At 40.3% G+C, this 12,500-nt stretch overlaps 1 protein-coding gene across 1 annotated transcript in view; it reads right to left on the reverse strand.

Annotated features, from left to right (window-relative positions):
• LOC119580996 (metabotropic glutamate receptor-like) overlaps positions 1-12,500 on the reverse strand; it is a 181,551-nt gene that overhangs the window by 36,138 nt on the left and 132,913 nt on the right. The window lies entirely within an intron of this gene.

Genomic DNA, 12,500 nt, shown 5'->3' on the forward strand with positions numbered 1-12,500 from the left:
TTCATCCATTTATCATTATCATTATTCAATTATCATTATTATTATTATATTATCATTATTATTATTATTATTATTATTATCATTATCATTATCATTATTATTATTATCATCATTATTGTCATTTCTTATCATTGTCATCATTATCATTATCATCATTGACATTATCATTAATAGTAGTAGAGTGGTAGTACCATTGCTGTTATTACTGTTATTATCATTATCATTGTTATCATTATGCCTAGTAATCATCATGGTTATTACTATTATTGTTGTTGATATTCTTGTTGCTGTTGCTATTATCTTTATCATTATTATCATTATCAATATTACTGTCATTTTCATCACATTAATTTTTCTAACCATTGCGGTTACTCTTTGTTCTCGCAGACACCACTTCAAGATAAACTCTGCGGACTAGAATACTCAATCTTCATTAATGTACACACCGTGACCTCATATAACGGACCAGGGTCGTGTGGTTGGCCCGTTGCTCCCGGTTGGCCCCTCGTCCCTTACACAGGAAACCTTCTTTGCGTCCATATACGAGAAAAGTTGTTTTACAAGGAGTTTCATGAAAACATTTGGTGCTTCATATAAATCCCGCAAGTCAGTGGGACATGAGAGTAGTGATGTGATAAATAGTTTATGCTTGTAAGGGAAATTTTGGAAAATAATTCCTCTACCGAGCCACCCAAGTTAACTGTGTTTGGTAAACCGTTTTTCGAGTTGAGTTGCCCCGTTGTCCCCCGAGCGCTATAATTCAACCTGTGTTTACGAGGGCGGGGGTGAGGCCGGGCGGCAAGGCCGCTTGCGGTCACCCCCCCACGATGGGGGGAAAACCGCAATTGTAAACACTGAGGGGGGAGGGACGCGGTGGGATAAAAAAACTGTTCCCCCACTGGCCCCTGGGGGGTGGCTTCCCTCGAACCTTGTGCGAGGAGGACACTCTCTCCTCACCGTATGTGTAATGTCGCTCGCTCGCAAAGCAAGAAATATACTGACGGACCTTATTTAAAGGGATCAATTTGGAGGTATCACCTTCAAAAACTATGTGGATGAAACCACCAAAAAACGAGGAAAAAAAATATGACGAATACCTTTGTGACACCAACTACAAGTATCTCGATCTTAAAAATTGCGTTATGCACTCGACGGAGTTTCACAGGCCATAAGAGTGCATAAGGATGGGCAACCACAAAAAACCGCATCCGCATTAATATGGAAAGGAGAGAGCAAACCCCCTCCCAGTAAAATACCACTTCTTTGGACAATACATGCCCGCCAGTCACGTGCGGCCGTGGAGGGCATCCCCTGTGATCTGCTATAACTGCATGGGAAGTGGCCATGTAGCTAAGTATTGTAAGGGCAAGGTGCTGTGCAGCATGTGGTGACCAACATACTGCCAAGGAGTGTCCTCGCAGTGCTGCAGAAGGAGAGAGTACTGCAGATGCACCAGGCTTTGTCCCATCATGCTTCAGGTTTGGGATGACAGGTGTGACTGCAAGGCACTGGGGGTGCACGGTGTAGTGGCACGACGCCCCACCACTGTGCCACGCTATGTCTTCGGCACCCCCATGCCCGCAGGGTTTTTTCTTTCCGAACGAGCGAACAACGAGCGAGCGAGCGAGTGAAACTACCGAAACGGACCGACTTGGGCCCATCTTCAAGACGTTCGGGGAACCTTTCCCGTCTACCTTTCCACGGTACTTTTGGGTCAAGCAGAGGGGGAGAGAAGACGCAGACTTCTGGAGGAGGCGGTTTTGACAGCACCTTGGCTTCCTCACCGCCGCCGGCCGCTGTACCTCCGCACGCAGGTTTATTGTACCGTTGACCCGTATGTGCTCGCAAGTCCCGACCTCCGCATTCCGGTAACTCCGTCACAAACCGAATGTAGTTATAGGTTAGTCTTCCCTTCGCGTAGGTTTAGCTAGCTTAGCGTAAGTGTTTTGTGGCCGAGTTTGATGTGCGTCCCGTACTGTTCATGTGTGTGTAGTGTGATGCGTGTTTTACGTGTCGTGTTTTTTTTACCGTCTGTTGTTTTTTATTTTAACGTGTTTTTTTTTTACCCTTTATGTGTTTTTTGTTTTTTACCGTTTTCATGTGTTTTTTTCTGTTTTTACCGTTTCATGTGTTTTTTTCTGTTTTTTAAAAAGTTTTAAAGTGTTTTTTTGTTTTTACCGTTTCATTTTGTTTTTTTTGTTTTACCTTTTTAAAGGGGGTTTTTCTGTTTTACCCTTTCATGTTTTTTTTTCGGGTTTTTTCCCTTTCATGTGTTTTTTTGGTTTTTTTCCGTTTTTATTGGGGTTTTTTTTGTTTTTTTCTGTTTCATTTTTTTTTCTGTTTTTTCCGGTTTTTATGTGTTTTACTTTTAATTATGTGCCACGTGCTTTGGGGAAACCCTTTTTCGTTGTTCCCGTGTTTGGGGCCCTTTTAGATTTTTTTCGGGGCTTTCCCTAAATAAACCTTAAAAAAATTTGGGGGTTGGGGGTTTTCAATTTATCCCTCAAAAATTATGGGAAAAAAGCCTTTCCCGGGGGGAAGCACGGGGGCACCAGGAAAATCCCCATCGTCGGGGACATTCAGGTTTTTCGTGGTGGCAAGGGGGGAATTTTTAAATAAATTTTAAAACCCCTTTTTAATTTTTAGGGCCAAAAAATGAAATTTTGGGAACGAGATTGGGGGGGGTCCCCCTAAAAAAGGGGGGCCTTTCCTTTCCCTGTCCCCCCCCCCTTCCCTCCCCTGTGGTACCAGGGACCCACCGCGGTGGACCAAACGCGGCCCCCCCCCAACCCAACCCCCGGCCAAGGTTTTGGGCCCGGGGGAAACCCCCACCAAAGGGGGCCAAACCCGGCCGCAAGGGGGGATTTCCCCCCCGGTGGGCCCGGGGGAGGGGGGGGTGAAGAGGGGCCACCGAAAAAAACGGCAGGGGTTTCGCAGGGTGGGGGGGAAGGTGGGAAAAAGATGGGGGGTGATCTTTCAAAAGCGGTTTTTTCTCGGGCCTCCCCCGTTTTCCATTTCTCTCTGAAAGAAGGGGGGGGCCACCGGGCCCCCCCCCCCTCCCCCGGGGGGAAAAGGGCCCCCGGAACCGTTTCCCTTTACCCTCAGGGAGGGGATTAAAACCGCCCGGGGCCCGGCGGGGGGGAAACCCCCCCCAAAAAAAACCCTGTGGGCAGAAAGGGGGTGGGCGGTTTACCCCCCAAATTTACCAAAAGGGGGGGGAACCCCTAAAATTTTGCTTTGGAAAAATTTTAAAAAGGGAAAAATGAAAAAAACTCCCGAAAAAATCAGGAAAAATAACTTAATGAAAAAAAAAAGGGGGGTTTAGGTAAGGGGGCATGGGAAAAAAAAAAAAAAAAAGGGGGACTTGGGGCATTGTTTGTGAAAAGTGTTTTCCCTTAGTTTATTTAAAAAAAAAAAACGAACGGGAAAAGGGGAAACGGGGGGGTTCCCGAAACCCCCCCAGTGTTTTGATAAAACCCGAAGTTTGGGGGGGTGTTCCCGCCTGACCGCAGCCACGAAAACAAAAAACAGGATCCCCTTTTTTTGGACGTCGAGTCCAGTGGGCGCAAAAAAGCCCCCCTTAAAGTTTCATCTGGGCACAAAACAAGGGAAAGGGGGCCCGTGCGGGAAGTGGAACAAAGCTAAAGGGGGCCCAAAAAAGTTTTTGAAAAAAGGTTAAAAAAAGTTTAAATTTTCCCCGGGCCCCGACTTTCCATTTTTGTTAATGAAAAAAACCATAAAACATAAAAATTTTATGTTTTTTTATGTGAAAAATGTAGTTTGGTTTAAAAATTAAGGGGGGATATGGACCCCCCCTGGAATTTTTACCAGGGTTTCCTACTAAAAACCAAATATTCCCCAATAGGGATAAAAAAGCACAAAAACCAAAAATTTTAAAACCCTGGAAAAAAAATGGGTTAGCATTAAAGGGCCCAGGCTGAATGGGTCTAGGGGAATTTTTTCATCGTAAAAAATAATTATTTGTGGGTTTTAGGTTTCCCAAAAAAAAAAACCTTTTTCTGCCGCTGTAAAAATGGAAAAAAAAAAACAAACCCGGGATTAAAAGGGTATTTTTTTTATGTTGGGGAATTTCAGCCATTGGGCTGGAAATTTTTTGGGCATATGTTTAAAGGGGGAAAAAACTGCCCCCCAAAAAGATTAGGGAAAAAAATCGAGGGGGAAAACCCCTGATGTTGAATTTCATCATTTAAAAAAAACCAAATTTGCCCCTGGGGTTTTTTTAATGTTTAAGTATAAAAACCAGGGGGTACTCTAAAAATTTTTTGGGTGTTCTCTCCCAAAATTTTTTTACAACAAAAAAGGGAAGTTTTTGCGGGGGGACTTTAAAAGCAAGGCAATTTCCCCAAAATTTAGGGGACAAACCCCGGGTATCAATAAATTTAAAAAACCCCTGGGCTGACTTTGGAAAAAAAAAAAAAAAGGCTGGGGGGGTTAAAAAAAAAATCCACAAACCCCCCGCAGTTTCCCCCAAATCCACAAGGGGCCCGGGGGAAAAGGGCTTTTCCCAGGGGGGCAGTGGGCCGGGGAATTTTTAGGGACAATCACTCCCCCAAGGGAAAAAAAAAAAAGATCAAATGACAAAATCGAAAATAGGGTAGAAAAATTTTAAAATAGCAGTAGGGTGTGCGCTATTGGGGCCCCCTTTGGGGCCCAAAAAAAACCCAGTGGGAAACTAGGTTTAAATTTTGAAAAGGGGAAAGGGGAAAAACCCCCCCCCTGGGGAAAAAAAAGCGGTCCCCTTTGGGGCCCCATTGGTCAGGTACCAGGCCCAAACCCCCTTTTTCCCCCTTTTATAGACTCAGGGCTATCAAAGGGAAAACATCCCAAAACTCCTGGGGCTAAAAAGGGGGTTAATTTATTTTTTCATTTAAACTAAAAAAATAATACTGGGCAAAAAAGGGAAAAGGGCCCCCTTTTTCCCCCGACCTCCTTCTTTGCAAAAAATACCCTTTTAGAGGATAATACTTTAAAACCCCGGTTATTGGGGAAATTTTCCCTAAAGGCCAAGTTTATCCCCCCCGACTGGGAATGGGAAATTTTTCCCAGGGGGGGGGAGCCCGACAAAAACCCCCCGGTTTTTTAAAAAAAACTTAAAAAAAACCCCAAAAAAAACCCCCGGGGGGGCAAACCGTTTTTTTCTTTAAACCTTTTTAAAATTTTCCTTTTTATTTTTGCAAAAAAAGGGGAAAAAAAAAAATTTTTGAAACAACTAGCTTTGTTTTTGGGTTTTCAGGGAAAAAAAAAATGTTAAAAAAAAATGGATTCAAAAGCATTATCGAATTTGGTCGGCCCCCAGGTTCTCCCCTTTAGGGGGATTAAGTAAGGTAAATACAAAAAGTTTTTTGAAAATCGGGGGAAAAAACCTTTAGGGGGGGGGGTTTTAAAAAGGGCCCCCTGCTTTTTTAAAAAATTTAATGCATAGATTAAATAGGGGGAAAAATCCACTTGAGGGGGGAAGACTCCATTAAATTTTCTATGGCCGGGGGATAATTTTCATTTAAAAAATTTTTCATCCGAGGGAAAAAAAATGCAAAAAGGGCTATTTAGGGGGTTGGGGTTTTTATAATCTCGATGAAAAAAAAAAAAACCGGCTCTTAAACCCAAAAAACAAAAACCCCCTTTGGGAATTTTTTCATTTTAAAAAAAGAGGAATTTTGACAAGGGTCTTCTGCCATCCAAAATTTTTCAGGAAAACTTTGGGGGGGATTGGGCAAATTTATGCAGAAGGTTTCATAAAAAATGAAAAAAAGGGGCTTTTTTTTGGGGAGCGGCGGGAAACCCCCCTTAGGAACTTGTTGGGGGAAAAGGGGGGGGGCCATGGTATAAAAATGGTCCCGGGATTGCAAGGGGCCCTTTTTACCTTTTTCATTAAAAAAAAAGGGGAGTCAAAGATTTTTCAGGGATTTTTACCTTTTGTGTTTGTTCGAGGGGAATCAGAGTTGAATAGGTTTTTGAACATATTTTAAAAAAATTTAAAGGGGCCCTTTAGGGGGGTTTATTCTTGGTGCCCTTTTAGGAAACCCAAAAAAATTGTGAATATTTAGAAAAAGAAAATAAAAAAAACCCTCTGTTTTCGAAAAAAAAATATTTTTTAAAATTTTGGGGGTAAAAAAAAAAAAATTTTTAAAAAAAGCATTCTGGAAAACTCTGGGGAATGGGATATGAATACTCAAATGACGGGTCCCCCCGGAGTCTAGGAAAACAGAACCCGGAAAGTGCTTTTTTTTTATATAAAAAAACAAATTTTTTCTTGTAGCCCAGGGGGTTTTAGGGGGGGGGTTTTTATGGAAATAGGGGTAGGCCCCTACGCCCAAAATGGGGTTTGGGGGGGGAATACTGTGGGCCCCCCGAATTTTTTTATGGGGAAACAAAATCGGGGGGGAATTTTTCTGGGAAACCCCGGGGGGTGCCTCCAGGGGTCTGGGGCATCTAGGGCAAAAAAAAAGCGGGAAAAAATCGCCCAAATTGGGCATCAGGATTTTTAAAACCCTTGTACGTGCCCCAAAAGGGGAAAGGGGGGCCCTTGGGGTATACGTTTTTTGGGGGATTCCATCCCCAGGGCCCTGATTTTTGCTTACAAACCCGGCATTTGGGCAGGGGTGGACACCCCAAAATGTTAAAAATATTTGGGTCTTGGGGGACCCATTTTTTAGGGGGTTTTTTAAACAGCCCTTTTAAAACCTTTCCTTTTTAAAGAGGGAAAAAAAACTGGGAGTTGATTTTAATTTTTCCCCCGACCTGAAAAAACTGAAAAATTAAAAAACTATGGGGGCCGGTTTTTTTGGGAAGGGTTTTATTCAACATGGTTTATATAAAAACAAAAAAACAAGGGGGAGTGTTGGGTTTTTGTGACCGCAAGAAAATTTTGGCTTGGGATAGGGGGGATCGGGGAGGGGGAGTTAAAAATTTGTAATGTCGGGGAAAAAAATTTAAGGGGTAAAAAAAATTTTGTAAAAAAAAAATAGGGAAGGGAAAAAAAAAAATTTTAAAATCATACTAGGGTTGGCCCAAATTTTTTACAGGGCCCTTTCCCGACCACCCAGCAGGAGGTATGGGGGGGAAAAAAAGTAAAAAAAATTTTTTAAACCTTTGGGGTGTCTTAGAAGGGTTTTCTTATAAAATTTTTTTTTTCCCCAAAAAATTTGGGAAAAGTAGCAGGGAAACATGACTTTCAATTTCAAATGTAGCAGTTGGGGGTTTTCCAAAGCCCAAAAGCTGGTTAACCGGGGGTGGCAGATGGAATTTAAAAAAAAAAAGAATGTGTTTAAATTTTTTTTTTTTCTTTAAATTTTTTTTAAAACTTATCCCAAATTAAAGGGATAGGGGCCTTTAAAATTTAAAAATTGTAAATTTTAAATTTTATGTTTTTAAAACCCTGAATTTAAGGTATCCCCCAGGGTTGCCCCCCGGGGGTGTGCAAATTTTTCCCCGGGGGCTTAAAAAAGGGGCTTAAAAATTAAAAAAACTTAAAAACCTTCCTTTATTTCCCGGGGGGTAAATAAAAAGGACCCCAAACCAAAAAATAAAAAATTAAAAAACCCCTCTAAACAAATTTATGAAAGGTTTTATAAATTTTTTAAAAGGGCCCGGAAAAGGGGGTGTAGGAAAAAAAACTTTTGAAAGGGTTTTTGCAAGATTCATTCACTATGGTTTATATAAAAAAAAAAGGAAAAACCCGGGGCAGAGGGGAATTTTGAAAGGGAAGAAAAGAACTTGAATTTTAAAATTTTAGTGGGAGGTCAGTTTCAGTTTTGTAAGGGGGTTTGGGAAAATAAATGAAAACCCAAAAAAAAAAAAAGTGTAATGAAGAAAAATAAGCGGGCACCCTTGGGACCAAATTTTATCTCAAGAGTCCAGTGTTTACCAAACCTTTCAAAACCCCCTTAAGGAAAGAGGTTTAAAAGGGAACTATGGGAACCCTTTTATACATCTAAAAAGTTTTAAAAAGATTTTAATTGTATCCTAAAAAATTTTGGGAAAGTTTTATCACTGGGGGAAAACCCCACATCAAAATGTAGCAAAAAGCCTTTCCCCCCGCCCCAAAATGTTTTCGGCCGGCCGTGGCAGGGTAAAAATTGGGTAGGGACGGGGGGTAAAAATTTTTCCCCCCTTTTTAACTGATATAAAAAAACTTAATTTAAGCTAATTTGCCAAAAAATTTTTAAATGTAATAACCCCTTTTTTTAATGTTTTGGAAAACCCCTGCAAACCAAAAAAAGTAACCCCAAAAAAATTTGGCCCCCCCGCCTGGCAGTTAAACCCCGGGGGAGTAAAAAAAAAAAACCCAAAAAAAAAAAAATAAAAAAAACCCTTTCCCTTTTTTCAATATTTCCCCTTTATTTTCTTTCTCTTTTTAAACGTTTTCATTTTTATTTTCAATTTTATTTTTCATTTTTTTTAATAAATTAAATTTTTTGTTTAGGGTTCAATATTAATAAATTTTCCAAATATCATTATTTTATTTATCGTCATTATCATTTTTTTCAAAACCCCCTTTCTATCATACAACCCTAAAAAACCCTTCAAAACTTTTAATTTTTTTACATTTTTTAAAACTTTAACCCTTTTTAAAAAAATTACCAAAAAATTTTATGATTTTTAAAAACCCAAAAAAAATTTTTTTGCAATTTAAAAATTTTGGGCCCCTTTTTCCCCGGGGGTCGGAAAAGGGTTTTAAATTTCCAAAAAAAACCCTTTTTTTTTGTCTTCGGTTTCTTACTGGGTTCCTCCTGCTTCGTCCCCCTGGTTTAAATTAAAAAAGGAAAGGGGTTCTAATTAAATTGGGGGTGTTTCTTTTTTATATCAAAAAGTTGGGGAAAAAAATCTTTTTGTTTTCCTTTTTCTAATCTTTTTTTTTTATTTTTTTTATATTTTTTTGAGTTTTAATGGTTTGGGGCGGGGGTTTTTGGGGTTTTGTTTCCCCGGGCCCTTAAAAATTTTTTTTTTCTCACGGAATTTTTTTTCAAATTTGGGAAATTTTTTTTCTTTAGGAAAGTTTTCCCTGTTGGGGTTTTTATAAACATTATCATAAATTTATGGGAAACTGTAGTTTTTATTTTTCATTATTTTAAAATTTAAAAAATTTTTGGGATTAGGGATTTTCCCCCCATCCGTTTTTCCTTCCCCAAATTAAATTAAAAAAAAATCATTCTTAAACATATTTCCCATTTTAAAAATATTATTCCCCCCCCATAATTCATCATCATTTGCCTCCGGGGGTCCTTTTTGGGGCCCTTTTTGTCCCAGGGGGAATGGTTTTTTTTGAAAAATTTTGGCAAGGGCCTTGGGTTTTCCATAGGGGGCTTGTAAATTTTCAGGAGGGGAGGGAGGGGCAGGGGGTAATTTTTCTTTTTTTAACCCCGTTTTTCCGGGGGAGGGGAAAATGGGGGGGCGTCAAAATTGCTTTCATTATTCTTTTTGGAATGGATGCGAAAAAGGGGGGGGGGAAAGGAAAGGTTTAGGGGGGGAAAAAAAAAGGGGGAGAGGGGGGGAGAAAAATTTAGGGTGAGGAGAGAGAGAGAGAGAAAAGAGAGAGGGGGAAAAGGGGAGGAGGAGGAGAGAGAGGAGGGGAAAAGAGAGGGGGGGAAGAAGGGGGGGGGGGAGAAGAGGAGGAGGAGGGGGAGGGGGGGGAGGGAAACCAGGGGGAAAAAAAAGGAAAACGAAGAGGGGGAGGGTAAAAAAAGGGAAGGAAAAGGGAAGGGAAAGGGACAGAAAAAGCAAAAAACGTGTTTTTAAAAAAAGAGAAAGGAAAAAAACGAAAAAGAAAAAAGGGGCAGAAATAAACTAAAAAAGTAAAAAAAAACAGGGAAAAATTAAAAATAATTAAAAAAATAAAACTTTAAATAAAATAATTAAATATATTATAAAATTTTAAAATATATATAATAAAATTTTTAAAAATATATAATATATTAAAACAAAAAGGGGAGGAGAAGGGAGGAAAAGGGGGAAGGGGGGAAGTGAAACGTTTGGGGAAGGGGCAAAAAAATTGGGTTTTTAAAAGTTTTGGGTTCAAAGGGGGAAAAAAAAACATTTTTTGCCAGTGTTTTATTTGGGATGAGAAAAACCCTTCAGAAAAAAAAAAAGGAAATGTTATGGGCTCCCGCAAAACAATCCCCTTAAGGCCCAATTTTTTTAAACCCCCCCTTTTTTGATAGTAAACTGAAGATATCTATGGTTTTATGAATAAATCACATACTGGGAATGATAAAAAGGAATGTATGTCTATGGTTTTATAAAACTATATAATAAATGTGTGTACGTAAATCTAATAATGAATACGTCCCCTCTTGGGAGGAGGGTCGGCTACTTAAAATGGTAAAGTGATTTTTCTCATCAATTTCCCAGCTCAAAATATGTCCACGAGTTTTAGGGCTATTTCTCTCTCTCTCTCTCTCTCTCTCTCTCTCTCTCTCTCTCTCTCTCTCTCTCTCTCTCTCTTCTCTATCCTACTCTCTCTCTCTCTCTCTCTCTCTCTCTCTCTCTCTCTCTCTCTCTCTCTCTCTCTCGTTCTATTTTTCTCTCTTCCTCTCTTGCTCTCTCCCTCCCCCTCTCTTATTGTCTCTCCCCCTCCGTCCTATCTGAATATCCAGGCGTGCATCTTCCAAAGGGCGTGAAATAGCACGCTCTCCAAGATCACAAGAAGAAAAAAAGATCATTTTCAAGTATGTTGATGTTAGTATGGACGCCCCCCCCACCCCCTCTTCCCCCCCCCCCCACATGCCCACCCCCTTCCCAGGTGGACCTTCTTCGTGTTCCGCCTCCTTCTTCCCCACCTCACGAAGACCCCCCCCTCCTCCCCTTATTTCAAGCATCGCGAGCAAGGACTTTCGACTTGAGTGAAAAACCTGGAGAGGAAAGCTACTTAAAACTTTAGTCTTCTAAGTCCGATTTCTCTGCTTCTCTCTCTCTCTCTCTCTCTCTCTCTCTCTCTCTCTCTCTCTCTCTCTCTCTCTCTCTCTCTCTCTCTATCTGTCTCTCTCTCTCTCTCTCTCTGCGTGTGTGAGCATAATAATATATATATATATATATATATATATATATATATATATATATATAATATATATAATTATGACTAATATTCTACACTATATATCATATATATTATATAGTATATATATATATATATATATACATATACACAACACACACACACACACAACACATATCTCTCTTTCTCTCTCTTTCCCTCCCACTGTGTGTGTGTGTGTCTTCTCTCTCTCTCTCTCTCTCTCTCTCTCTCTCTCTCTCTCTCTCTCTCTCTCTCTCTCTCTCTCTCTCTCTCTCTCTCTCTCTCCTCATCTCTTCTCTTTCTCCCTCGGTCTCACCCCTTCTTTACATTTCTTTCCCTCTGTTTATCTGCGTAAGAGGATCAGCGTCTCAGCTACTTCGGCCATAAAGAGCGAGGGAAATATACAGTCTACGTGTTAAAGTCTTCCTAATGATCTTTGTTTGTCTGAAAAGACGGATTAAATCAAAAGATTTATTTTTCTCTCTATAGATATTTACGGGCTCAAGTTGTTCAGTTCCTTGTACCACACCATAAGATTATAAAATGAAATAGAAATTGTAAAGAACATTTCTCTATTCAAATAATTGTCTTAAGATACGAAATGGAGGTGAAATGAGATAAAATAAATAAAACAGATATTTGAATAGGATTTTTTCCCCTTTTTTTTGTACCCTCGCCAACCTGCCCCCCCCCCCCCCACAAGCGTTCTGATTTCGTTGCTACACATGAATATTTCAGTAAGCTCCGGGAAGTGTTTGTCGACCGAAAAGGGATGCGCCGACGGGAGGAACTTATGAAAGAAGAATTTTATATGTAAAAAAAAGAAAAAGAAGAAGAAGAAAAAACTTTCCAGGAAGAACGAAAAAAGGGGGGGAAATGTAAGACAGTGTGACAAAATCAAAGGTATTTCGAAGTATTTTCCTCTCGTTTTATAAAAAAGGGGAATTCTATTCATATTCTTCTTTCGTTCTTTCTTTTCAAAATCCTAGTTTCTTCCGAACCTGATCGTTGTTTTTGTACACTCTCTTCCTCTTTTGCTCTCCTTCTCCCTATCCATATTCATCGTCATCTTGCGAGACGTCCATCGTAAGCACGTGAAGATGGGACGTCAACATCGCCAAAGTGAATGACACAATGACGCTGGGTCTGATCACCTCTGTCCTTACACGAGGGATTCCCCACCTGTTGTTCTGGGACTTGCATTTCCATTTCATTTGCCTTGCTTTCTCTCTCTGGTTGTTACTTCATTTCCCTCTCCATACGTCTGTCTCTCTATAAGTCTCTTTCGTTCTGTCTCGTTTCATTCTCATTCTTATTCTTACTCTCTCTCTCTCTCTCTCTTTTCTCTCTCTCTCTCTCTCCCTCTCTCTCTCTCTCTCTCTCTCTCTCTCTCTCTTCTCCTCTCTCTCCCTCTCTCTTCTCACTCTCCTCTCTCTCTCTCTCCTCTCTCTCTCTCTCCTCTCTCTCT

Source organism: Penaeus monodon, chromosome 14 (assembly GCF_015228065.2).
Source record: "Penaeus monodon isolate SGIC_2016 chromosome 14, NSTDA_Pmon_1, whole genome shotgun sequence".
In the NCBI taxonomy this organism is placed as follows: Eukaryota; Metazoa; Arthropoda; class Malacostraca; order Decapoda; family Penaeidae; genus Penaeus; species Penaeus monodon.